Genomic DNA, 27,002 nt, shown 5'->3' on the forward strand with positions numbered 1-27,002 from the left:
CTGTTAAAACAGCAGGGACAGTGTTTTCTGGGTCTGATATATATAAGACCATATCATCTGCATATAGAGAGATTTTCTGTTCCAGTCCTTCTCTGACAATCCCCTTTATCTGATAAGAATTTCGGCAGTGAACCGCCAGTGGTTCAATAGCGATTGCAAACAACAGTGGCGACAAGGGACATCCTTGTCTGGTACCACGTTCTAGTTTAAAGTAGTCTGAGCAAATGTTATTAATACAAACTGAAGCTTCTGGACTGGTATACAGTAGTTTGATCCAAGCACAAATATTCGGGCCAAACCCAAATTTCTCCAATGCAGTGAAAAGGTAATTCCATTCGATCATGTCAAATGCCTTTTCTGCGTCTAATGATAGTAATATCTCTGGGGTGTTTGATTTTGCTGGTGAATATATAACATTAAACAAGAGTCGGAGATTTGAAGATAGATGTCGGCCTTTATTAAATTTGCCAACCTTTCTAAATACGTTTTCATTTTGTCATTATGGGCTATTGAGTGCAAATTGATTGGCAAAGTGGTAAATGTATTGATGTAACATTAAATCGACAATAAAGTGTGAAGAAAGTGAAGGAGTCTCGATACTTTCTGAAACCACTGTATGTTTTTAGTAGAGTTGTGTGGTTATGTCACAGCTGCAGTGAATCACGAGTTTTTAAGTTTAAAGACTATAATTCTGGTATCTCCTAGAACTCAAAATTGTATCCTTCATCTCAATATCCCCTATATAAAACCAAGCAGTCTACAACAGTCTCCAGGAGGAGCATTCATTCTGCAAACATTTTTCAAAACCATTTCATCCAATTTTAATTTAGTCAAATTGAACATAGTGTTATATTCTAAAGTCCACTTAAAATAATTCAGGATTGTGGATGGCCTACATTGGAAATGCTGGACACAAGGCAAGAAGCAGCCCTGGACAGGACACCAGTCCACTACAAGGCCCATATGCACACCCACACTCTCTCACTAGGTTCTACTTGTAACTGCCAAATAACCGAGCTTGCACATCTTTGGGGATGTTGGAAGAAATCCAGACTAACTAGGGAGAAACAGGCATGGAGAGAGCATTCTAACTCCACAGTATTGATGGAACACAAATTGAACCAAGGACAGTGGAACAATTGGGTGGCAGCATTGACCATTGTGCCACTTTCTGACAAATTTGAATTTGTTTAATTATACGATATATTGGAATTGGGTCCAAGCTGACATGTTGTCACATCTTTGCATGTATCATATATTATTTACTTTTTTCAGTAAACATATATGGACTGGTAGCAGAGCTGCACTCTGTTGACTTGTATGAGCCCTTTTATGAGCTTACAAAATTCACTGCAAGAATGGCTGCCTCACTGCCCAGTTCAGCAGAAATGCCAATACAGATTAAAGCACACAGTGGTATGTTTGTCCACTTTCCTATGTCTGCAGTACCAGTATGTGCTGGAGCACCACTAATGTTCTGTTTACATGCTTCTGCGGGTGACTTCTTGTAAGGCTTTGCATGATGAGGGTTATTCTTGGAATTCACGTCATTTATGTGTCCTCCAGAGGTTTTGTGCTTGTACACAAACAAAAAACAGTGACTATGCTTTGTAACAGAGAGAACTGAGAGTTTGTAGGACATACTAGCTCTACAGCACCCATCTCTCTGTAGTCCAAATGTATCATCTCTGCAGGCAGAGGGCTACAGAAAGTGCTGCACACAAGCTGAACCTTTTGACCAGCAGAGTCTCTCATCAGATCAAGAGCGTTCTAAAGCCATGCTGACTGCAGTATAACTTTTTTCTTTCTAAAATCCTGTTCTCTACAGTCAGATTGCCTGCAATTATTTTTAAAGGAATGTAAAAGATAAGCTTTATAAAACTAAGGCAAATATGGTCTGTACACAGAGAGTTATGTCATGCTAGAGCAGTGAGCTGCTTATCAAAGCCTGCTCAATGAAAGCTAATATTTGTCCAAATTCTCAACATTCCAATCTGGTTTCAGTGAGAGTTTGCTAAATGAGAAGGTCAAATTGTCTTCCATTTAAAATACCCCCCCCCCCCCCTTGCCACCACCATCCTCCTGCCAGTTCAACAAACTGAGAACATTCCCTGTTGCTTTGTGCGGTTGAAAACAATTTGGTCGTCAGAGAAACTTAAAACGCAGCTGCGGATTTTTCGGTGTCTTGCACCACAGTGCACTTCTATGAGAGTGTCTGCCCTTTCACTTTTAGCCCACTGTTCAAACGAAAAATTGACTGGAAATTTTTATATGGTGTGGGCATCCCAATCCCACCTTGAGGCAAGTGATGGTTAGATGAACGTTTAGAAAGACAGACAGGTAATGTATACATTGCAATTATGGTGTAGGAATACTGTGAGTAATAAAGAACAGATAATACATGAACTAGGCCTTTTTTTTCCTGCTCAGAATACACATTTCACAGCATCATTAAGAAACTGATTAAACATAAAGAAATTAGTCTCCGTTAAGGTGAACTGCTATAGTCATACCTAACTGATAATATCCTTGCTCATTGGTGTATAGGGTCATTATTGTCACATGTAAAAAGTGCAGTGAAATAATTACTTGTATGTACTGTGCCATGGCTGAAGATATACAGGGGTAGCAGTTGAACAAAATGGTTAACATATTTAACATACCTGCACAAACGTTTTTGGAGGGATGAGGTTCTATTCTGTAACAACCTTCTCTCACTCTCTGTATTTTAAATATACTTTACAAGGGGCTGTTAGGGACAGACATAAAAGACAGCAATAGACCAGAAAGCCTGCCACAGGCCATATAAAGAAAACTAAATAAAGGGCAGGCAACCAAGCACTGGCAAAGACTGGCAATTGGAGGCAGTAAATGTTCCAAGATGGGGTCAGCGTGGACCATGTTGCATCTTAATAAGTCACAAAGTTAAGGGGCAGTCTTAAATAGATATGCTAAAACCATCATGGATGCAGAGACAACAGAGGCTTCTACAGACTGCCTTGGGAGCAATTTCAAAGCTTAGCTGGAAGTAACACCTGGGGCCTCATTTATAAACGTTTGCATGGATTCAAGGGTAAAAATAATCGTACGCCAAAAAAAAAATCTCTAAAACCTGGAGAACACATATTTCTATGCGATTTACAGTTTATAAATCACAATCACCTTGTAAATATGTTTACATGAATGTACCTTGAACGCTGCCCTGAAACATCCATATATGGAACATGCTAATCAACCTCATACATATGCAGTCATGATGCTGCAAAACTTCACTGCTGTTAAAGCAGCTCCCTCCTGACACACTGAGACCCTGCAACCTACAATCAAGTATACCTAGATGTTCTCCGCAAATGAGAGTGCAAAATTATGCATGGTATTACAGAGCCTTTCCTCCGCTTCTGGGGGAAAGGTGTAAGACACCAGCATCTGAGTGGGTATTCACTATCACCTGGCACATGTAATGGCATGATTGCTGTTGAAATGAAAAGTACAGGCCATATAAAACACAGAGGGTTCAGCCAGTTAGTTACCTTATCAACAAGCCATCCGCCACATACATCAACAGCACATCATATTGTGATGCAGGGTTTGCCAGTCACATCTTGGATGACTTGTGCATTAACGGGATGTAACTGCTTACAGTTAACAAAAGCAGCTTCGTCCTCACTAGGTGCCCTTATTGCAATATGAGTGCATTAATGTGCTCTGATTACATTAGGAGAAACATTGCTGCAAATTGACTTTTTATGTTGGCAACATTGTTTTTTTTTTGTATGTGCACCACAGCATATGAAAACTGTATGCCAATTCCCTGAGAACTTACAATAGGTACAGTGCATCCAGAAAAGTATTCACAGCGCATCACTTTTTCCACATTTTGTTATGTTACAGCCTTATTCCAAAATGGATTAAATTCTTTTTTTTCCTCAGAATTCTACACACAACACCCCATAATGACAACGTGAAAAAAGTTTACTTGAGGTTTTTGTAAATTTATTAAAAATAAAAAAACTGAGAAATCACACGTACATAAGTATTCACAGCCTTTGCTCAATACTTTGTCGATGCACCTTTGCCAGAAATTACAGCCTCAAGTCTTGTTGAATATGATGCCACAAGCTTGGCACACCTATCCTTGGCCAGTTTCGCCCATTCCTCTTTGCAGAACCTCTCAAGCTCCATCAGGTTGGATGGGAAGTGTCGGTGCACAGCCATTTTAAGATCTCTCCAGAGATGTTCAATCGGATTCAAGTCTGGGCTCTGGCTGGGCCACTCAAGGACATTCACAGAGTTGTCCTGAAGCCACTCCTTTGATATCTTGGCTGTGTGCTTAGGGTCGTTGTCCTGCTGAAAGATGAACCGTCGCCCCAGTCTGAGGTCAAGAGCGCTCTGGAGCAGGTTTTCATCCAGGATGTCTCTGTACATTGCTGCAGTCATCTTTCCCTTTATCCTGACTAGTCTCCCAGTTCCTGTCGCTGAAAAACATCCCCACAGCATGATGCTGCCACCACCATGCTTCACTGTAGTGATGGTGCCAGGTTTCCTCCAAATGTGATGCCTGGCATTCACACCAAAGAGTTCAATCTTTGTCTCATCAGACCAGAGAATTTTCTTTCTCATGGTCTGAGAGTCCTTCAGGTGCCTTTTGGCAAACTCCAGGTGGGCTGCCATGTGCCTTTTACTAAGGAGTGGCTTCCGTCTGGCCACTCTACCATACAGGCCTGATTGGTGGATTGCTGCAGAGATGGTTGTCCTTCTGGAAGGTTCTCCTCTCTCCAAAGAGGACAACTGGAGCTCTGACAGAGTGACCATCGGGTTCTTGGTCACCTCCCTGACTAAGGCCCTTCTCCCCTGATCGCTCAGTTTAGATGGCCGGCCAGCTCTAGGAAGAGTCCTGGTGGTTTCAAACTTCTTCCACTTACAGATGATGGAGGCCACTGTGCTCTTTGGGACCTTCAAAGCAGCACAAATTTTTCTGTAACCTTCCCCAGATTTGTGCCTCGAGACAATCCTGTCTTGGAGATCTACAGACAATTCCTTTGACGTCATGCTTGGTTTGTGCTCTGACATGAACTGTCAACTGTGGGACCTTATATAGACAGGTGTGTGCCTTTCCAAATCATGTCCAGTCAACTGAATTTACCACAGGTGGACTCCAATTAAGCTGCAGAAACATCTCAAGGATGATCAGGGGAAATAGGATGCACCTGAGCTCAATTTTGAGCTTCATGGCAAAGGCTGTGAATACTTTCGTACATGTGCTTTCTCAGTTTTTTTATTTTTAATAAATTTGCAAAAATCTCAAGTAAACTTTTTTCATGTTGTCATTATGGGGTGTTGTATGTAGAATTCTGAGGAAAAAAATGAATTTAATCCATTTTGGAATAAGGCTGTAACATAACAAAATGTGGAAAAAGTGATGTGCTGTGAATACTTTCCGGATGCACTGTAACTGATATAAACTGACAAAAAACAAAAAGGTTCTTCAGTGTAAATACAGAACACTGGCCCACTTAAAATGGAACTAAAATATAATCTGTGTATCATATTAATCGTTTTTGAGGAGTATACTTGTCACGTAAATGCACATTCTAATATCGGCTTGGTGACGTAAATTATTATACACGTGAGTCATCATGTAGCTGGTTTGACTGCATATCCCTGCTTGATGAAGGACGTCGTCATTTACTGTGTTCTTTGAAATGTTGGGTATGCATTGGTCAGAACAGGCATAAATATACGCCTGTTCTCCCGTCAACTTTTCTTTCATAAATCCTGACGTTTGCATGAGAAGATGCATAAGCACATTTCAAGCCTCTCTTTGTTTGTATGCCAGCTTTATAAACGAAGCCCCTAGACAGGATTTAAAACTGCCTTGAGCACAAATGCTTACCATGTTTAGAGTTAGGAGGTTAGTTGGTCCAAGTGCTTAACTGGAATGAGAAAGAGTCAGGCTAGATCGGAGACAGAAAAAACTTGGAATTAGACAAGTGGGCATGTAATTCTACACTGTAGTACAGGAGGTAAACTTACATAGCTTGGCCTGTAGGAAGTGTAGGTTATGTTGAATCACACTTATGCACTATGTGCTCTTTTTGTTTCATTTAATAAACTGTCACGATTTTTGCTATATTTTGGCCTTCTTCTTGTTATTCTAGATAAAACAAGGCTTTAAAAATGACCCTGCATTATAATTTGTCACAAACATGAACATATATCAGACCTTGCTGGGATGCATGGAGATTCTGATCCGAGCTAATATACCTATTCATTCTCTCCCAGTGAATAGGACAGTGTGTTAACTTCACACAAAGGTGACTTTGCTACACCCACCTCTTCATTGGTAGAAAAAATGTCCCTCCACCACACTTCAATCTAATGACTTGAAAGGCAAAAATAATACACTAAGAGAAGACTAGTAAAAAGAGAGAGGGAACGGGCATAAAAAGACATTCTAAGCAAAAGTTGATTGTTATATTCTAAGAGCCACATACGAGTTGTCACCAAACACGAGCTAAAGAATTGTCTTTTGTTGGATATTTTTTCTCCTCCCACATTCTCCAGAAAATGGATAGCTCAAGCTGGACCACTGCAGCCTTCAGACTGTCATGAGCAAATGCTTATAGTTCAATAATATATAGAAGAGTCATTTCTATAACTAATATCATATTGAGGTGGAATAGACTTCTGCACAAGTCAGACTTTAATGATAAAGGAACAGGAAAAATGTTGATTATTTTTACTTTATGTGGGTGATATGACTGTAAATAACTAAATTCTAAGTTATAGCCACATGATGACTTCAAAATGGGACTCATACATAACATTGGATTAGAAGCTGACAAGAAAGCTTAGTTTGAATGAAGGAGAAACAAAATTAATGCTAGACACAATGGCTGGTATTTGGAAAGTTGTATTTATCAGAAGACTGAACCAACAGTTGGGGGATGGAGAAGAACTAATTGGACAATGGTCTCCCGTTGAATCAGACGAGGTCAGTCAGGTCAGCCAGCCACGTAAATACTAGATAGAATAGAAATCTGAAGTGGTGTGAGAGTGGCAAAGTGTAGAGCTATTGTGAGGATTGTGCTGGAGAGTAATTGCATGTTAAACTGATCAGTATGCATTACCCTTTTTTTAAAACTTTTAATCAATAATGATTTAATTCCAGAGTGGTTATAAAGCCCACAATTGACTATAAGAATGTGCAGCCTGTGACATTGGCAGAAGGTTTAATTCTACATGAAGAAGAAGCAGACCTTTTGATGTGATGCTTATGTTTGAAAGGTTGTGTTTTAGTGTCTGTGCAATGCATTTTTCACAATCTGCACACATACAGAAATCTTTGCTAATAAAATGACATTTAACTAATTTGATTTAATAATATTGAACATTTGACTGACACATTTATTTTAAGTGACACTTTACAGGATACATTATAACTGTTTGCATATTCTTTGTTTTTAATAGCTGGGGTACAACAGCTAGGAAGTATGACTTGCTCAGAGCCGCAAAGTGAGCCAAAGGCAAAAACAGAACCAGAAACCTTGGGCTTTAATGGCTGCTGCCTTTACATTTACACCACGCTAACTAGACTGGCATGACTGCTTACAAAGTTGATTTCAGAGACAAGTTCATGTATCTAATGGTCAACAGTTGTCTGTTACAGAATAGAAAAACCAAAAAAAAAAACAAAACAGTGACAGCTGACATTGACAGTACATACAGGAATCTATGGATTGTGTACCCCTGTGCAGCAAGTACTGCAAGTACAGCTAGTAGGACTGTCACCTGGAGAACACCTTGCCCCAAGTCAGACTAGGTCAATACAGTATGTTATTAATTCATACCTACAATTTTGCCAGTAAGAGTAAGATGTAGGTTGATGTACATTTATGGCTATACCTCATCATATACTACATTTATTGTAATAGTCAGTCCTATTTTAGTAATCACATCTTCCCTAACTTCTCTCCCAAAATTGTTTCAACTATGTGGTAAAACAAAAAGTTAAAAAGACAAAAATGTGCTGGACAAATAAGATAAAAGAACAGCAATTAATATGTATAAGGCCCTCCACCATAAGTGATAGAAAGTCAGTTTATACCTGTATATATTTTAGTAGTAGGTAGTGGTTAGTAAATTAGTAAGATGGGGTTCGGAAGGTGTTGGTCATACAAGTCCTTTTTATTATCTAGATGTTCTTCTTTTTAAGCTTGCATATGCCATGATTCAGCCAGCTCTCTGGCACTATTATTATTATTAGTAGTAGTATTGGCCCTGAACTTTACTTTCACAGTGTCCCAGTTAAACGTACTGTATGTCCAGTGGAACTTGTATTTGTGTAAATTAGAGACCGTGGGTCTTTCCTTCTGATGGCATTCTAATGTTCCTGTATATGTGTCGCAAGTTTTTTAGCTGTTTGTTCCACATACTGCTGGGCATGCACTGCACGGAATGCTGTAAACTGCGTTTCTTGTCTCTGTGGTCAACTTGTTGCTTTTGGCATTGAAAAGGACAGTCCGTAAAGTGTCTGTCGGTTTGTGCGCTATCTTGATCCCAGATCTTGACAGGACACAATGATAAGGGAGGGTGTGGTAAGTGCGGTGAGGGACCGAGTTGGAGTCGACTGCTTCCTGAGGTGTGCAGCGTCTCCTTTGTAGGCTTTGTTTAAAAAATGTCTTGGGGCAGCAATTTGATGTAAATAGATGAAAAAGATAATGTCTTTCATTCTTTTTTGTGTCCATTGTGTTTTATATATATTGTATATTTTTATACTGGATGGTGTCACTTTTCTCATTTAAGACTCCAGCAAATTAACAGTGATCACATAATAACTGTGGTATATACCTGTTACCATTAAAACCATCATACCAACACCCACCCACTACTGGTAAGCACTGTGGCTCTAATTATTACAATTTTAGTTTATCCTGTAAGATGATAAACTGAACCAATCAAGGGTCTAAGTAAGACACATGAATATTAAAAAGCAGTATTTAGAAAACAGTAACAGATCTGCATATGCACACAGAAAGCTGTCAGGAATGATAATGATAACAAATGAAAATGTGCAATATGTGATTGAACTCTATAAATGTAAATTATGGATTGCAATGAACATGCACACTGTATTGCATGACTGAAGTCAGACTCAGTATAGATGGCAGCATAAACCAGGAATATGACACATTTAGTGGTTCTCTTAAATACAGTAATGCTGCCAGTTTTCTACACATGTTGTTCTGGAGTACCTTTACCCACTGGCTTATTCCATGGTGTGCTAAGTTACACTACTGGGGCTGTTTTTGCCTACAGCTATTACTGTATTGGGCATCCTCCCATCATGCACATCTTCAGTCTTGCCAGCTGTAACAGACACATTGGTCTTGACAATATACTTGTTAATGAATAACTCCCATTAAATGTACACTGGATATATTGTATGTTAAGTTCTTGGCCTTGAACTTTACATTGTTTGGCATTATGACTTTATGATCTGTGTTGCTGCTGGAGCAAGTGAATTTCCCCTTAATGATCAATAAAGTACTATGTGCCTAATGGTAGACTGCTTTTTCAGGAGAATGTAAGCAGAGAGCCTTCTTGATTTCCAGTCGTCTCACCGCAGATGTATTATTAATCATCATTTAATATTATTGTATTCCAGTGTACTCAATTGTAACATGGCCCACTATCATCAAATCAGCAGCCCAATTTGCTGTTTACTGTTTGTATGTGGCAGTAGGAGCAGACAGGCTACATCATAAAATTCCAAAGTTAGCCAGTAAGTTTAAGTTTTTTTTTTTGCAATACATTGGTGTACTTTACAATCAACTGAACAATGACCTGTCGCAGAACATTTTGCCCAGAGGGAATAGGCAAGAAACCAGAGAGTAGGTTTCCGGTTACAAAAAGGATAAAAGGTTTTTAAAGGAGCCAAAAAGCATAATAATAGCAAGTTTAGTCCCCTGATGGCTGGTCTAGCAGAGTACCTATAAAACATAAATTCTGTGGTGGCATTTCACAAACCAAGGAGTGATGCTGTTTAGTATCTGCTCCATGTGAGCTAACAATGATAGATGGTATTCCTGTGATATACTGTAGGTGCGCCCCATCCCTTGACGTGTATTCAGAATCAGAGGTACAGCTAATTACAGGCTACACGACATACATGGTGACTGAGACCCCAGCACAGGTTTGAAAGTCTGGCCTTCCAAGGGGAAACTGAGCAGAGACAAGAGCTCACTGGAAAGTGATGTAGTAAAAGGCAGAAGTGAAAAGGGGGTGGTTTGTAGTGATCTGTCTCCATTTAATAATAAGGATGGGCATTTTGAACAGTTTATTTTGCAATTAACCTTACATTTTAATTTTAATGGCTATTCAGCTACTGTGAAATGGCAGTTTTTAAAGAAGTAACAAGATACAAGCCCTTGTGGCTCAACCTTTATTTAGAAGTGCCTATATGTGGCGTAGTCAGGTTCTCTTCATGTCTGTGTGGATTTTCCAGTGGATACTGTAATTTGTCTTCCAAAGACTGAAGTTTATGATGCAACCAAGTGTTAGTAAGTGTGGTTTTTACGAGTGACTGTGCTCTTTGATGAACTGGCACCCTGACGGTGCTGTTTCCTGCTTTGTGTCCGATACTATATAGGGATAGGCTCTACATCTAGACAATCTTCATTTGAATTAAGACAATAGATGGATGGAGACAGCAGCATTTCTGATGATATGAAATCTATACTTTCATGTAAGCTACAGGACTGCTTTATGATGCCAAAACACCCACGACTATGTATGTGTGCATGAGCCACAATGGTGGCAGCATTTATATATTTACCATTTAAGTGTTACTAATTGGCTTTTTCTTTAATTTGTTGTGGAAATTTGTGATCATTATTACATAATCTATGTGTCTGTTTGGGGGATTTTCTACCCAAAGAATTCATATTTGGTATTTATTTATGTCTAGAAGCTTATTAAATGAAGTTCTATTTTTTACTATTATTATGGAACAACATTTTGTTTTATTATGGGCACTATGACTTTCTGAGTATTAGCATTGATGTTTGCATGAAAATGTGGTGTCACCTGAGTGACCAATTAAAGATCACCGAGTAGCGCATCCATTAAATATCCAAAATTGGATAAACAAAGTGTGAGTTAGCGAATCATTACTTACATTTCCTTGGTTCAACAAATATTTTCATCTGGTTTTTTTGACTTGATTTTTGGTTTGTGTTTTGGCATAGACAAAAGATAGCATTTATTCGTGGTTACTGGAACTACTGTTTTACTGAATGTCACTCTCTTATAAGATATCTTCTGTTTCCTTGCGGGATCAGAATATTAAGAATTAACACTAATATTAATACAAACATAAAAAAAAACACAAAAAATGTAAATTAAAGTCTAGTGCATCACATTTAATTAGGTGATCAGTGAAGGCCCTTGAGGATCTGTGCTCAGCCTATTACCTCTTCTAACTTATATCCATGGCGTTGGTTATGATGTTGTGAGGAAACTTCAGAAATGTGCAGATGACACAGAAATTGGAAGGACAGCAAATGGTAATGGGGTGGCATTTAGAGATATATGGAAAATCTTCAACACAGTGTAAACAGCTGAAAATTATGGTTTAATATAGAGAAGTGGGAAATGCTGCATGTGGCATAAAGAAATGCATTCATCACAAACATAAAAGGGCAATGCTAACGTAGGAGTTTAAATTAATAACACATCCTGATTGCATAGTAATAAAGATCAACACTTAAAAAAGAAAATATGCTAATATATAATGTAAAAATAGCTGACTGTGAATCAAGAAACATTATACTCTGACTACATAACGCACTAGTGGGACCACATCAGGAGTTACTGCATGCAATTCTGGTCACCATGCTATAAAAAATACATTGCAGCTTTAGAAGCTGTGCAGAGAACATAACCACGTGCATCCTGAGACTAAAGTACATGTTATAGTCCTGAAAATGTTGTAAAAGTATCAATAAAAATGATCCAGCAGAATTCTTCCAGCTGAACTGTAAATCATGCACTCAAGCATGCCATTGGAAATTAAGGACAAGTGCATTTAAGATGGAAGAGAGGAAGTTTTCCTCACACAAAAATAATGAGCATCTGTAACAAATTACAAGGCCATGAAGCAGAAATCTTTATAACTTTCAAAAAGGATCAGGATTAGATAATGGGAGAACTTAGGGGTTAGCTAACTGGACAATGGTGGTAGACTGCATGGTCTCCTCTCATTTGTTAAAAGTATTCATTTTATAAGTATATAACTTCATTAATTGATTAATTAACCACTGATTAAGCAGCTATTTGTATGCACCCCTACTTAAAAAGAAAAAACAAATTCTGTGTGATAAGTTTTAAGCAGGGTACACAAATATCTGTACTCGTCTTCCAACACAGCTCACCCACTCTTGGTGTTTACCAGAATGTCATTTGTGTATTTCTTGTGCTGTGTCTCTGAGCAAAATTAAAATGGATATCCATAATAATAATAATAATTCTTTGCATTTATATAGCGCTTTTCTCACTACTCAAAGCACTCATGATGTTGTACACAGTCAGTTCCCCCCCTACAACCTTCATCCATAAAGAGGGGAGTCTGATCTCATTCAGAAATGGGCGCTGGTAACTACTTTTCCTTCCAGGAATTCAATTTTTACTTCCCAGATTACATCATGTCAGACTCAGCCAAATCTTAAAAGTGTGGTATGATTCCTTCAAAGCAGTGCTGCTTTAGCTTTATGTGATAAGGAGGAGGGTGAAATCATCTCATAAGTGTCACCTTCCTCCAATTAATACAAGTGAAGCACCTCTATGATGAGCTACCTTCAGCAGCAACAGAATAGTCCCAACTGGCGTTCATGAAGAACGAAGCAATTATAAAGTAAGAGGATGAACAACCCCCAAAGCAGAAATGTACAGAAACAACTCTCAATGAGGAGTAATGGAAAAGCAAAAATGTTACTTCCAGCAAGGCCCAATTTCAACATGCAGATCCATTTCTTATCACCTGTGCATTCATCTGTCCACCATCCAAGCTTCAGCTCCTGCTCATATGTGATGCACTTAAACCTGTTCATGTATTTACGCTAGGGTGGGTGATGTAGTTAATACCTGGAAAGAACTGGCAATCTTACATGTATTAATGAGCAGAGGAAAGCCAGGAGATGGAAGAAAACAGTAAATGGCAAGGTAAAAAATGTAGCAGTGGACAGGACAGGCCAGTAGTACAAAAATGAGAAAAGAAAAACAAACACTGAATAAGCTTAAATAAGGAAATAAGTAAGTTAACAAAGCAGGATTTAAGCCAGAAGTCCTAACATAATATTGAGATGTTTTCCCCTAACTATTACTTCTACAAAGCAAAACTCCGATAACATGCAGCCTTGTGATACCATCTTTAATAGATCGGAACCGGATGACAAAAACATGATGTGACTTCCAAGTCACAATGCACATAACAACCACAAACAACATAGCTGCCATCCAAGAAACAAACAAACAAAAAAAAAAATACATAGCTGAAAAAAGACAAAATAAATACATAAATAGAAATAAACCTGAACATGTTCCAAAAATAAAACTAATTAAATAATCAAAATTGTGGATTCGTCACAGGTGTCAATGTGATGACAGTCTTAGATCCCAGAAGAAGTATGCAAGATAACCAATCACAAGAAATGTCTCAGTGAAGCTGGAATAAACATAAATACCAGGGAGACAAAACATAAATATGGAATAGAAGGCTAGTTCACAAATGATAAAAAACTGAAGCATTACAACTATCCTTACCAGTCCACCTAATCTGCCTATTATTACTCAGCTCCAGCAAACCAGTGACCTCCAGTTTTCCTTCATGTTTCTTTTCAACTTGCAATAAATAATGGAGAAGGTGCAGATGCCTTTTCAAGCCTTGACTGATGCACTCTATATACAGTATGAATCCTTCTCCTCTTTAAATCAAACACAGACACCATTACAAAATAGACATCACAGAAAGAGCTCAGCCACTAGAAATGCATGCATAAGAATGTCAATTATATATGCCGTGATCATTAGCCTGTCCACGTCTGAGATCCAGTACATACAGTATCCCACCCTATTTGTCATTTCCTTTTAACACATGATTAAAAAATAGCTTCAGTCAGAGGGAAACTTTGCGAGTTCTGTCTTGGACTGAGGATCAAGTGCTTAATCCCATAAACGTGCCCATTCCTTCAGCTTGACATCATTGAAAGACTATGGAATCACTTCACTGGCAGACACTGCATGCTTTCACAAATAAATGTCACCCTTTTCACTTGTTTCAACCCCCTCCAGTCATTTCTGAGGGACCCTTACTGCCACACGTTTTTGCTTAGAATAATCAGGCTTATAAATGGATGACTTTATGAAAAAATTGACCCCTTTAAATCTGCTATCAAAATGAGAGAATGGAGGGAGAGGTCATTTTTTGAAAACACATCTGAAATACTGATTCTGTAAAAAATAATGAATTTCTAAAAAGTCTATTCACTCTATTGTGGAAAATTGCCAAAATTACTGGGTGTTCACACATCCAAAGCACAATTTAGTAGATCTGTTTATTGTGAGAAGGAACACAAACTGCTTACTCTGTAATGCCTTACTGGGGCAAAAACGAATTACTGGATGTCATCCATCATATTTTCTTTAACTATATTTTCACAGCTGAGAACAAGGGTAGACTTGACAGAGTTATTTATGCTGCTAAAGGCTGAGAACCAGATAAGACACTGAAGCTGGAATAAGAGCTAAGGGCAAAGATAGTAGAAAGAGTAAAGTCAGATAAGGAAAATGACTGAATGTCTGCACTCAGAGAGAGCACACAGCCCAATACATGTTGTGGAAGAAGAAATCAAATCCAAGAGTCTGTTCCTGAGGACAGAGGTTAAAGGGTAAACCAGAAGAAGGCTGATCTGTTGGCGAGTAATTTTCCTCCTGCACAAGACTGAACAGACAGACAGCATAACTAAGTGTCAATGTGTTTCCGCACAAGCTTCTATCCACCAGAGTAGGATACAGCATTAAATCAGTAATAACTAGAAATGGAGTTCGCCTGCATTTTAGTCATTTAATGTGCAGTATGTGTGCACAACCTAATATATTTCAAAATAATTTCCTAACAAATAGTGTGTTTTGTTTACATTCATGAATAATAAAACTTGGACATTTATTAAAATGGCAGCAGAAAATACAGTAATCACATAAGTATTATTCTTTCCTTACATTCAAGAATTTTAAATGTATAAATGCTAACTAGTAAAATGCAGAAAATCACCAGTGCAGAATTACAATCAGAAAATAAAATTACTGCTATCATTTGAAATCAGTCTATTTTCTGAACTTGTTATTTCTATCACCAGAATAGTTAATATATTAAATACATTCAATCAGACTTGTGTTGGCCTGAAAGAGGAAACCAAAGTACCTAAAGAATACCCATAGGAACATGCAAAGAATGTGAAGATTCATGCATACCATAATAAGACTGGAGGTCTAACTCTAGTCTCTGGACTATTGAGGCAGCAATTGTGGCATTTTTGTACCACCCAAGAATACAAAATTCAAATGCATAAAAAAGATGGAAAATTAGCCAACAAGTTTATGACAGGTTGGGCAAATAACAGCATATTTCTAAACAATTAATATTCCAAAAATGTATATTCCAATGTACAGTACAGGAAATATTAATCAAGTACAATTATTAGCAATACAGTCATATGAAAATGTCTGGGAAACCCTCTTAATTCTTTGGATTTTTGTTTATCATTGGCCGAGCTTTCAAAGTAGCAACTTCCTTTTAATATATGACATGCCTTATGGAAACAGTAGTATTTCAGCAGTGACATTACGTTTATTGGATTAACAGAAAATATGCAATATGCAATATGCATCATAACAAAATTAGACAGGTGCATAAATTTGGGCATCTCAACAGAGATATTGCATCAATACTTAGTTGAGCCTCCTTTTGCAAATATAACAGCCTCTAGACGCCTCCTATAGCCTTTGATGAGTGTCTGGATTCTGGATGGAGGTATTTTTGACCATTCTTCAATACAAAATCTCTCCAGTTCAGTTAAATTTCATGGATGCCTGCTTCAAATCATCCCTTCGATTTTCAATGATATTCAAGTCAGGGGACTGTGACAGCCATTCTAAAACATTGTACTTCTCCCTCTGCATGAATGCCCTTGTAGATTTCGAACTGTGTTTTGGGTCATTGTCTTGTTGGAATATCCAACCTCTGTGTAACTTCAACTTTGTGACTGATGCTTGAACATTATCCTGACGAATTTGTTGATATTAGGTTGAATTCATCCGACCCTCGACTTTAACAAGGGCCCAGTCCCTGAACTAGCCACACAGCCCCACAGCATGATGGAACCCCCACCAATTTTGACAGTAGGTAGCAGGTGTTCTTCTTCCGCTATGCAAAGCGCTTTTTGTTATGACCAAATAACTCAATTTTTGTCTCATCAGTCCAAAGCACTTTGTTCCAAAATGAATCTGGCTTGTCTAAATGAGCATTTGCATACAACAAGCGACTCTGTTTGTGGTGTGAGTGCAGAAAGGGCTTCTTTCTCATCACCCTGCCATACAGATGTTCTTTGGGCAAATTGCGCTGAATTGTAGAACGAGGTACAGATACACCATCTGCAGCAAGATGTTCTTGCAGGTCTTTGGAGGTGATCTGTGGGTTGTCTGTAACCATTCTCACAATCCTGCTCATATGCCGCTCCTGTATTTTTCTTGGCCTGCCAGACCTGCTGGGTTTAACAGCAACTGTGCCTGTGGCCTTCCATTTCCTGATTCCATTCCTTACAGTTGAAACTGACAGTTTAAGCCTCTGAGATAGCTTTTTGTAGCCTTCCCCTAAACCATGAGACTGAACAATCTTTGTTTTCAGATGTTTTGAGAGCTGCTTTGAGGATCCCATGCTGTCACTCTTCAGAGGAGAGTCAAAGGGAAGCACAACTTGCAATTGACCACCTTAAATACCTTTTCTCATGATTGGACACACCTGTCTATGAAGTTCAAGGCTTAACCAGCTAATCCAACCAATTTGGTGTTGCAAGTAATCAGCATTGAGCAGTGACATGCATTCAAATCAGCAAAATTACAAGGGGACCCACATTTTTACACAGCCAGTTTTTCACCTTTGATTTAATTTCATACAACTAAATACTGCTTCACTAAAAATCTTTGTTCGGAAAACACCCCAGTACTCAGGTGTTCCTAGGAAATGAAAGACATACCACTGTTATCTTTTTTGTTGAAAGTAAATTATTATGCAGGCTGAGAGGGGTTCCCAAACCTTTTCATATGACTGTATTGTTAATAATTTAATGTAATAAAACATGGCCAAACCTACTTAACCCAATTATAGGTTTTGGGGACCAAAACCTACCTTACCAGCACTGAGCACAAAGCAAGCTGCTACTCTTTTAAAAATATGTGGAATATAGTACAATAGCATGTCATTAAAGATAGATTTAATGAATGATTACTGTTTGGTAAACATCTCATTAAAGAAAAATAACAATAGCAACAAATTAGTTGTAAAATCAGTTAAGCAAAACTCTTTTAAAAAGAGATCATATGCACAAAATGATGCATAAACCAATTGTGTGCTTATTTTCAGTATTATTTTAGTATGTACTAGAAAACACACAGAGCTCCAACCCAGTACCGTTTCTCTTTTTGTCAATTCATTGTGTCAAGCGCTACACTTTCTTATTACAGAGTTGTTCGTCCCCACTGTATGTTCTGCAATGGCACTGTGTCAATCACTGCACGTTTCTGTTAAAGAGTTGTTTCTCACCATTGTTCTTTCAGCCATGTCACTTTGTCAGTATCGAGGAGTTGACAACAGCACAGCCTGTGCAATGTGCTTCATGGTTGTGCTGCTGTACTTTTCAATTCAGCCACAGTGCTTGTCTACCTCATTGCTTTCCACAAGCAGTGCAGCCACATTGCTGCCTGCACTGAGAAGAACCTAAAGCCAAATTCTTTGGCCATGGTTGCACAGCCAGCCAATTCACAGATAATGTTACATGTGAGAAAAGTGCTATATAAATGTAAAGAATTATTATCATACCATAAGCTCTTGATTGAGACGAAGTTCAATCTTCAAAGCCCAGGGGTGCACAAGTTATTGCGTGACAGACAAACACCCTTAGCATTTTATATATGGAGACAATTTTGACCGTGAAAATTCAGGACAAATCCCATATCAATGTCCTGGATTTCCTTAAGCATGTTTTAGCCAGTGGGAAGCAAACTTATGGATTTGCTAAAAAGCAGCATCAGTATCATCCTGAAACATCCAAAGTTGCTCCAAAAATAGGGTTAACCTCATTGTAACCTCACTGCCTAAGTTGACAGAATTGCTAAAAAAAAATACAAAATAAAGAAAATATATACAGTACAGTATTTTTTCTTTTAAAATCAAAACAATAATTTTGCAATCTAAATAATTTTCTAGCAAACTGTTATATTGACTATACTGGACACCACACTACTAAAACTGTTCACTTGGCAATTCTGACACTACCACTACTATGAAATAAAATGTGTGTCCAAAGTAATATGTTTTCATGATATTTAAAGCATTTCACTTGTTTTTTTAATATAAGATATAAGTATAAGATATACTTTGAATGTATACAGTCAACCTGATACATGATTGCAAGTTAACCAAAATTAGCATGTATGTGCTACACATGCTCAAATGTGGTAACTATCTCATGTCTGTTCTATGTTCTAACTTGACAGTGTATATTAATTTATAATTTAAAACTTACAAAGTGTCTCTCACCTGTTTGTAACATCCGATTTAAACTGACATTCAGGATTGTTTTCATAAAATGAGGCCCACTGGAAACCTATTTTGCAAAGAAATTATGTGTTCATTATCATGTACAATTAGAAAAAAAATGGTCAGAATTATTTGGAGAAATTAGTAAATTCTAGATAACAGAAATAATAGAATGAAACCTAGTAGCCAACATGGTGTTCACCAGACCTAATTAGCTTCATTAACACAGCAGTACTGCCAGAGTCTACACAAAAGTTATAGTTCTAGACCACTCCATCAGAAAATAATGTATCACTTTGTGTTGAATTTTTAAGAGATTTTAATTTCATTCTCTAGCTTAAATTCTCCATGAAGCCGTCTGTCATTGTTCCGATTCTTACATTGGTGAGACACGGGTCCGAACACCACCAGACAAATACCGCTTCTTTATAAAAACCACAAGTTTATTAATTAAACACAGTCCCACACAGCACACAGTGTTCCCAGAACCAATCACCCTGCACACGGGCCTTTCTCTCCCTGTCTGTGGGCCGCCTTTCCTCTCTTCACGGGAGCTTCGTCCTGCTCCCACTCCCAACTCTAGCTCCCTGATTGTAGAGAGGCGACCCCTTTTATTCCCACCCGAATGTGCTCCAGGTGCCTGATGACACTCTTCAGGCAGCACTTCCCGGAAGTCCCTGGAAGGTCCTTCCTCCACCCTCCCAGGTGTGGTGGAAGTGTCGATCTCCCGGGCTCTATGATGCTCGGGCACCCTGTGGCGGTGGCCATGGGCCCCAGTGGGTTTGAGGCTCCTTACTCCTTCCCCGTGGTCCCCTCCTTATCCAGGGCGGTTGCCCCCTTGTGGCCCAGGGAATGTATAAGAAACCTCCTGGTCCTTCCAGGCGTCCCGGCTGGGTCTGACCCCCAGCCTCCTGTGACACAGTAAACAATTTCAAAATTCCACAGCATGGTAACTCAGAATTAAAGGAAGCTGTTTATTCATTAGCATTTACTTGAGTTACTCTTCTCCATGGAAAACTGACTGAGCTAACTGACACATTAACAAGTATAAGACAATACACTATTAAATGTCTTTTTTTGTGCTTGGGATTACTAATTTTGCACAAGTAAGTCTACATTGTAAAATAGGATGCCATGTTAGACTTTCACAAACACACTGGGACTCCCCCAACTGGACGACAAGCCAAAGAGCGTCCCAAAGTGTGATTGCTGCATCTGTGGAGGACAGTTTATCAGTTTCCGGGGCAACCGCGGGCTCCCAACACTCTAGCAATTCACAGCTAAAGCAGATCCGAGTCGATCGCGGCCGTGCTATAAGTGCTTGCTGTCGATGGGTGATGCAAGGAACATTATAAATGCAGGGAACAGGATTACTTGGCCATGACCCTGCCTGATTGCTGTGTCTGTGTAAAGGAGAGTGGTAGATCACGCTACAATAAATAACCGTGCTGTTCCTATTTCAAGCTGAATAAAGCTGGTTTTGCTAAAGTACTGAGACTCAGTCTCGTGTTTTGGGGTGCAAGACAGGGACTCACACGTCACAACAAATTATTTTATAGTAAATCTTTGCACTTCAGTTTTTTGAGCATAAAATGATTTATTCTATGTCACTCCCTTTATAATTTAAAAAGATCCGTGATTTTCAATTTTTTGACAAATCTAAAGCTTTTGCTCCTCCCCCACAGATGATAGGTTATGGTGGGGCCAGGCACAAAGCAAAAATATGCAAAAAAGGGCAAAGATAATGTTTTCTTCCAATCTATAAGCTATCTCACTACATATAATACCACAAAATAAGCAGTTGGGACTGGCATTCAAACTACAGTTATAGAACTAGTCATACAAATAAACAGTAGTTTTAGATATTTAATTATTTATTAACTTTTTATATGTTCACAAATAAATTTCTAGCACTGTTTCTCATACAATTTTTGGACATTTCAGAATAAGTCATACTAAAGTTACAGACCCACACTTTTAAGATGGGTCATATTGAAATACACCAGACTGACCTCAAGACAAGTCCCACTTTTCACTCCACTAAATTGTGTCTTACACTAAGCTATAGAATCTGCCTGTAAGACTGAGCACAACATACAATACACAATAAAGCTTTACTTAAACGTCCTGGGCCTAAAAGTCAAATGGTACAGCAACCCATTAAAATTCCACTTCTTGCTAAATGGATTATTTCACAATAACTGTCTTCTGAAGTATCATTTTTTTTAAAAATAGCTGCAAGATCTTTTGGAGATATAGCACCTACTCTTCAAATATTAACATAATAATTTTGTCCAAAAGGAATATTAACTAACCTAACCGATCTTTCCATTTTTAACTGTTTTATCCAGGTCAGGATTAATGTGGCTAGATCACTTATCCTGTCAGCACTGGGCACAAGGTGAGAACTAGTATTTAACAAAGTACCACTCCATTTCCGGGCACGTATATACACTCACTCAATACTAAGACAACTTACAGTTGGCAATAAACCTAACATACATTTTGAGATGTGGGAATAATGCCAGAGTACCTGAAGAAAATCCCAAACAGACATGGAGAGAACATGCAAACCACGCAGACAGTCTCCAACCCAAGATTTGAATCCAGGACTCCAGAAGTGTGAAGTAACAAAACTAACTATTCTGCCACCATACCACCCTTTTTACCTAATCTAATGAATCTTAATATTTAGAACTAATTTAACTGCCCGGTGTTTTCCTGGGTGGAAGGGAAGATGTAATTACAAATAATATATTTACAAAACATCATTATCATTTTAATGTAAAACTAATGTTGGTATTGGAAAATATATTTGTTTACAACATTCTCATTTTTTAAGTAAAGAAGTTAAATGTAATCGGCCACAATCAAACCTGGACTGAATGGTTGAAAAGGTAAATGCGTTAATCATCACACTACTATCATAACTTGCATGATGCAGTTTGTCTTTGGATACATCATATTGCAGTATTTCATACAATATGCTATCCTGAAACTGACACTCTTTTCCCTGGCTTTGCCTAGCTATTATTTATAAACTTTGTTGTAAATTTATAGTGGGAAAAATTTTTGTATTTGATTGGTGATCCCAATACACAATGAGATTTGAGTCAGTTGTGAGGTTATGATCACTTGATCCAGTCTTAACAGCTTCATTACAGCAAAGAAACACTGCCCAGAATGTTGGCAGTTGAGGTGTAATAGTGAGAAATAACACTTTTGACCCTAAACTGAAATAAACAAGTCCAGAGACAACATGATATCAAGATAAAAATATGCGATTGATTATACAAAAAATAAATGTGATGTCCCATTACATTTAATAATAATAATAATAATTCATTACATTTATATAGCGCTTTTCTCAGTACTCAAAGCGCTATCCACACAGGGAGGAACCGGGAAGGGAACCCACAATCTTCCACAGTCTCCTTACTGCAAAGCAGCAGCACTACCATTTAACAAAATATGATGGCCCATCTCATACCACAATAACAACCTCATGTCATTAGATCACATTGTAGATAGATAGATAGATAGATAGATAGATAGATAGATAGATAGATAGATAGATAGATAGATAGATAGATAGATAGATAGATAGATAGATAGATAGATAGATAGATAGATAGATAGATACTTTATTAATCCCAAGGGGAAATTCACAAGTAGTATTGTAGTATTTCTTAAGACCTGCTCCAACTTCGACGTAAGAAGTCACCATTTCAAATTTTAAATCAATGGCTTTAAAAACTAAGCTGTACATAAAGAAAAAGCAAACAGAAATTATGCTTTATAAATACAAAGATAAACCTTAAATAAATTCAAAGCAAAAGTCATCGCATTTAGGGATAGCCCCTGTAATGAGCAGTCAAGCAAAATTACACCTTTTATGAAACTTATATTAAAAACACTGATGTACTATTCAACATTTCAGAATTCATTAATCCTAATTTTAAAGGTCATAAATAAGTTGTTTTTCAAGAAGCTTCCTCCTTCACTCAGCTACAGTGCCTGAATGCTTGTGATGTCCACATACAGCTTAGTGATGAAATGTCACTCAGGGATCTGATGTCATGGATAACTTCTACCAATGGTTTATCACATACAACCGGCTAAGGGCAGAAAGGTGCCTTTTCTTCCATGGCACGCTATTGCAACATATCCATTCTTAAGCCCTCCTCTATAGTTAATCATCTACTTGGCTGTGCAAATGTCTTCCAAATTAAAAATAAAAACTTCCTGAAAACAGTAAGCACATTTACATTTTTCTCCCTGTTGTATTAAGGGGTTCAAAAGTGTCTTCCCGCAATGAATCCATCAGAAAACAGCCCATAAAAGTGAGTGCAGACACAGGAGAACTGAGAGCTTTCGTTGTCAGAGGAAACAGCAGCTCTTCTCCTTCACAGAGGCACAGTTTGTGCAGCTAAACCGATAGAGTTACAGGGGACGAACAAAAACAGAGTATTCAGTTTCCATTTAGCCTGAACCCAACAATAGACTCGTTTCTGTTCTTTCTTAAAATTAAATATACAAAAGTCATTAGGCTAAAAGAATCTTTGAATTATTTAGTCTTGCATTCTTGAAAAATTGAGCTCTAGTTTCATGGGTGCATATATTCTTGATTCAGAATCAGCTAGTAGGCACTATCAGGCACAAGGAGGTTGAAACTGCTTTATTTATAAAAAAATTGGTATGAAAAACTAATCAGTACATTCATCACTAAGGTCTAAACTGACAATGAAACAAGATATTAAATAAATCATTCATTCCAAGAAACAACCCAAAGGAGGTAAATGTACTAACAGAAAACAACACTGAGGCCAACAGTCAAAATATGTGTTGAAAAGCTGGAATTCCAATAAATTTTCTGTCTCTTATATAAATATAAACTTGGTGCTCAACAGAAGTCTGGCCATCCTGTCACTAATTTTTAGATGATTAACAGTTTTTAAAGCAAGTTTTTCAGTACAATTAGGATTAACTTTCAAATTCTAAATTACTAGAACTTCTGTTGACAGAACCCAGCTCCTGTATATAATACAGCGCTTTATTTAAAACTTTCAGAGTGAAATTATAACTTCTGCTTCAAAAATCTTATTCTTTCAGGTTCAGTAACATTTAAATGTGGCATTTTATTTAAGAAGAATTGAGCAGGTTCTGGTTTGTAATTCTAGCTTTTGACACTATTTACTTTTTGATTTCTAGTTTGGTATTACATTCTTGTAAAGAGCTTTGTGTTTCTGTCCTTAGCAGTAGGTACTATATAAAATAAGGATTTATTGACCCAGTCACTGACTGTGCCGAATTTGTACATTTTTCTTCCATGTTCACATGGGTTTCTTAAGATTTCAGTTTCCTCCCACTTCCCAAAAGCATGCAAGTTTGATTAATGTGTGCCTCTAAATTAGGCCCACCCCACAAGTGCAAGTTAGTGTGCTTGGCATGGACTGGCGCCCCATTCATGACTGTTTCCTGCTTTGTGTCCAGGTCCCAGAACCATTGTAATGGGAAAAGCAGGTTTGAAAGCTTGAAGAATGGTTGATAGATATCAACTCACAAGAATTTATTTCTCAGAATAAACCAGTTCACAAAGAATATTTAGCTGTATAATGATCATGATCATTTTTAAGTAACAAAAAAATAATCTGCCAGTTTGTACATAGTAGCATACTAGAGGACACGGTTCTTCACATTTAATGTGTATAATAATGTTGAAATGTACATCCATCCGTTTTTATTTGCCCAGTTCTGGACTATGGACAGAATAATCCTATCCTGGTAGCATCCAAAACAGAGCAGGAATCAAGCAGTCTATATAAGGCATTTTCAGTCATATAACAAACTGCAATTAGTAATTACTTGCACATCTTGAGGATGCAGGTGGAAGGCCTGGGATGACAGAGGAAAAGCCAAGCCAACACAGATTTGAATTGTCCACACTGACGGTGACTGGACCAGAGTCAAACATAAGTTTCCTAGACATGTAAGGCACCAGCGCTAGCTATACTCTGTGCCACAGTATCGGTCAACTACCTTTTACATTTGTTTTAAATAATGATCCAGATTTGAACTTTCCTTAATGCGGGTACATAATAATTTTAAAAACATTTTGTTTTTCAAAGAGTTTATTCTACTGACCAATACAAGTCTACTACCAAGTACATCTAGAACCGTCTGGAATAGTCTGCCATGGCTACAGACAGTTCATTAAACCACAATTGTTATACGGGGCCTCTACACCTCGATGCTATTGTAAATCGGTCGGCTACCAGTAGGCAACGGTTACTTATGTGCGGAGTTTCAGGGTCACACGTTAATGCCTTGCATACTTTTGATAATATGGACCTGAAAATCGAAACTAGTCCGCCGAATGTATGTAAAAAAACTGGGTCAAAAATGGATCGATGAACTGCGTATAGTCTTATACAGAGAAAGGTAGAACACGCTACTCTGAGTACTGAGAAAAGCGCTATATAAATGTAATGAATTATTATTATTATTACTCATAGAAGCGTGCATCTACATGTTGTAATAAGTAAGTTGACAATGTATCTATGTAAACCAATGTGCGTATGAAACGCCTAGAATCAGAATTTTATTTGTTGACCTGTTCGTTACTCCACGTAAATGATCCGAGTAACTGAAGGGATTCTTAGATACTACATTGTTTTACTATGTGCTAACGCTATTTATATAATTCAGTTTTAGTAACACGAATCGTGAACGTCCCATAAATGTTTCAATGTAGTCAACAGGTGTTAAAGCCGAGCCATTCAGTTGCGCCGCAGCCAGTTCATGTACGGGGGCAGGCTGATCTCTCAAGCTCTGATACCCGCACACTTTGGCGAGATACCGCAACTTTTGAAGAATTGAAGACGACAATCGACTGTCGGCAGATACTTACATCTGGAAGATGTGCTGACAGACTCTTGAGTAAAAAAAGGGAAGCTCCAATATACCGTGCCTATAGGAGGCACGCCTCAGTCGAAAGTCTCTAAAACTTCGCGAACACTTTTCACATTAGTGTAAAGACACGAGGAAAATCAACAAAAATCATTGATATTAAACCAAAAATCACCACTGACAAGTCGACCCATGCCCTAAAATAAAGAATGCACCTAAACCAAAAAGTACCAGTTAACTATTAAACACGCTTAGGGCGACGATCGGGAGCCAGTGCCACTCCTGATTCATTTCCTTCCTTGTCCCAGATCATAGCCAGTGTCATTTGCCGCTTTCGACCGTTTAATCAAAATACCACTCTTGCCTAGCGCAATGAAGACCTACCTGACAGTGTCCTAAAAGCTGTTAGCCGTGCGCAGTTAGTTTCGCCCACATGTAAAGAGATACACTGCGGGCTCTCTGATGTCGCACTGGCAGTAACCAGCACGCTGCCCGCGTCACACCGCCTCGCCCCACCCCACAGCTTACCTCTCTACCGGGTCCAGTTTCTCTCCAAACGTCTTCTTCCCGCCCCGCAACTCACCTTGCTTTCCCTAAGGTCGCCCAAACTGCTATGTAGAGCGCACGCGCCCCTCCTCGGTGAATCTCTTCCTCGATTTACAAGCTGCGGGGAAAGCACCTTAAGGAAAATTGCATAACCGTAGCTTTTTGGATGACTTCAGAGCAGAGAAACCTGCTGTGCACCTGCCATGCCGCACCTAACGAGACTTAAGTCCTTAGTGGGTGGCTGTGGTTCCTTTCCGTCTGCTACTCTAAACCTCGTACAGCCCACTGTCGCTTTCAAGTATTAGAAAAGTAACCAGCATGTAAATTGCCATTGTTTTACATTTCTCACACGCCTTTCCACATTTTCAAGTCGCTGCCAAGAAATGTAGTTCTTTTCCTAATGGCCGACAGCCAAATGTTATGAAATCGATTTAATTTTGGTTAACAAGTTTTTGATTCATGATAAAATTGTACAGTATTATGGTGATTATTGGGAAGGACTACAGCTGACGTGTCTCTGTTCCAAGCTATGGGTCAATCTGCAGAGCTTTATCAATTGCTATCTTGACCACCATTTATTTTTGGCTTTAATTTTTCTTTCACTACAACAATGTAATTCCACACATGGTAGTTTTCACTGGAAGCCTGGGTTTGTAGCTGCCCCTGCACTTTAGCA

The 27,002-nt window shown here is 38.3% G+C and overlaps 1 protein-coding gene across 3 annotated transcripts in view; it reads right to left on the reverse strand.

Annotated features, from left to right (window-relative positions):
- The window catches only part of shroom1 (shroom family member 1), a 98,931-nt gene extending 72,602 nt beyond the window's left edge, over nt 1-26,329 (reverse strand). Inside the window, exons 1-2 of one of the 3 annotated variants that reach the window (XM_028812751.2) lie at nt 26,165-26,258; nt 18,872-18,938 (exon numbers count right to left, since the gene is read on the reverse strand). The gene's annotated coding sequence lies outside the window, so the exon portion shown is untranslated. Of the gene's footprint in view, nt 1-18,871; nt 18,939-26,164; nt 26,285-26,308 lie in introns of those variants that run through there. The other 2 variants (XM_051933974.1, XM_028812750.2) reach the window with 2 other exon arrangements.
- Nucleotides 26,330-27,002: the final 673 nt, after the last annotated feature.

This window comes from Erpetoichthys calabaricus, chromosome 11 (genome assembly GCF_900747795.2).
Source record: "Erpetoichthys calabaricus chromosome 11, fErpCal1.3, whole genome shotgun sequence".
Classification (NCBI taxonomy): Eukaryota; Metazoa; Chordata; class Cladistia; order Polypteriformes; family Polypteridae; genus Erpetoichthys; species Erpetoichthys calabaricus.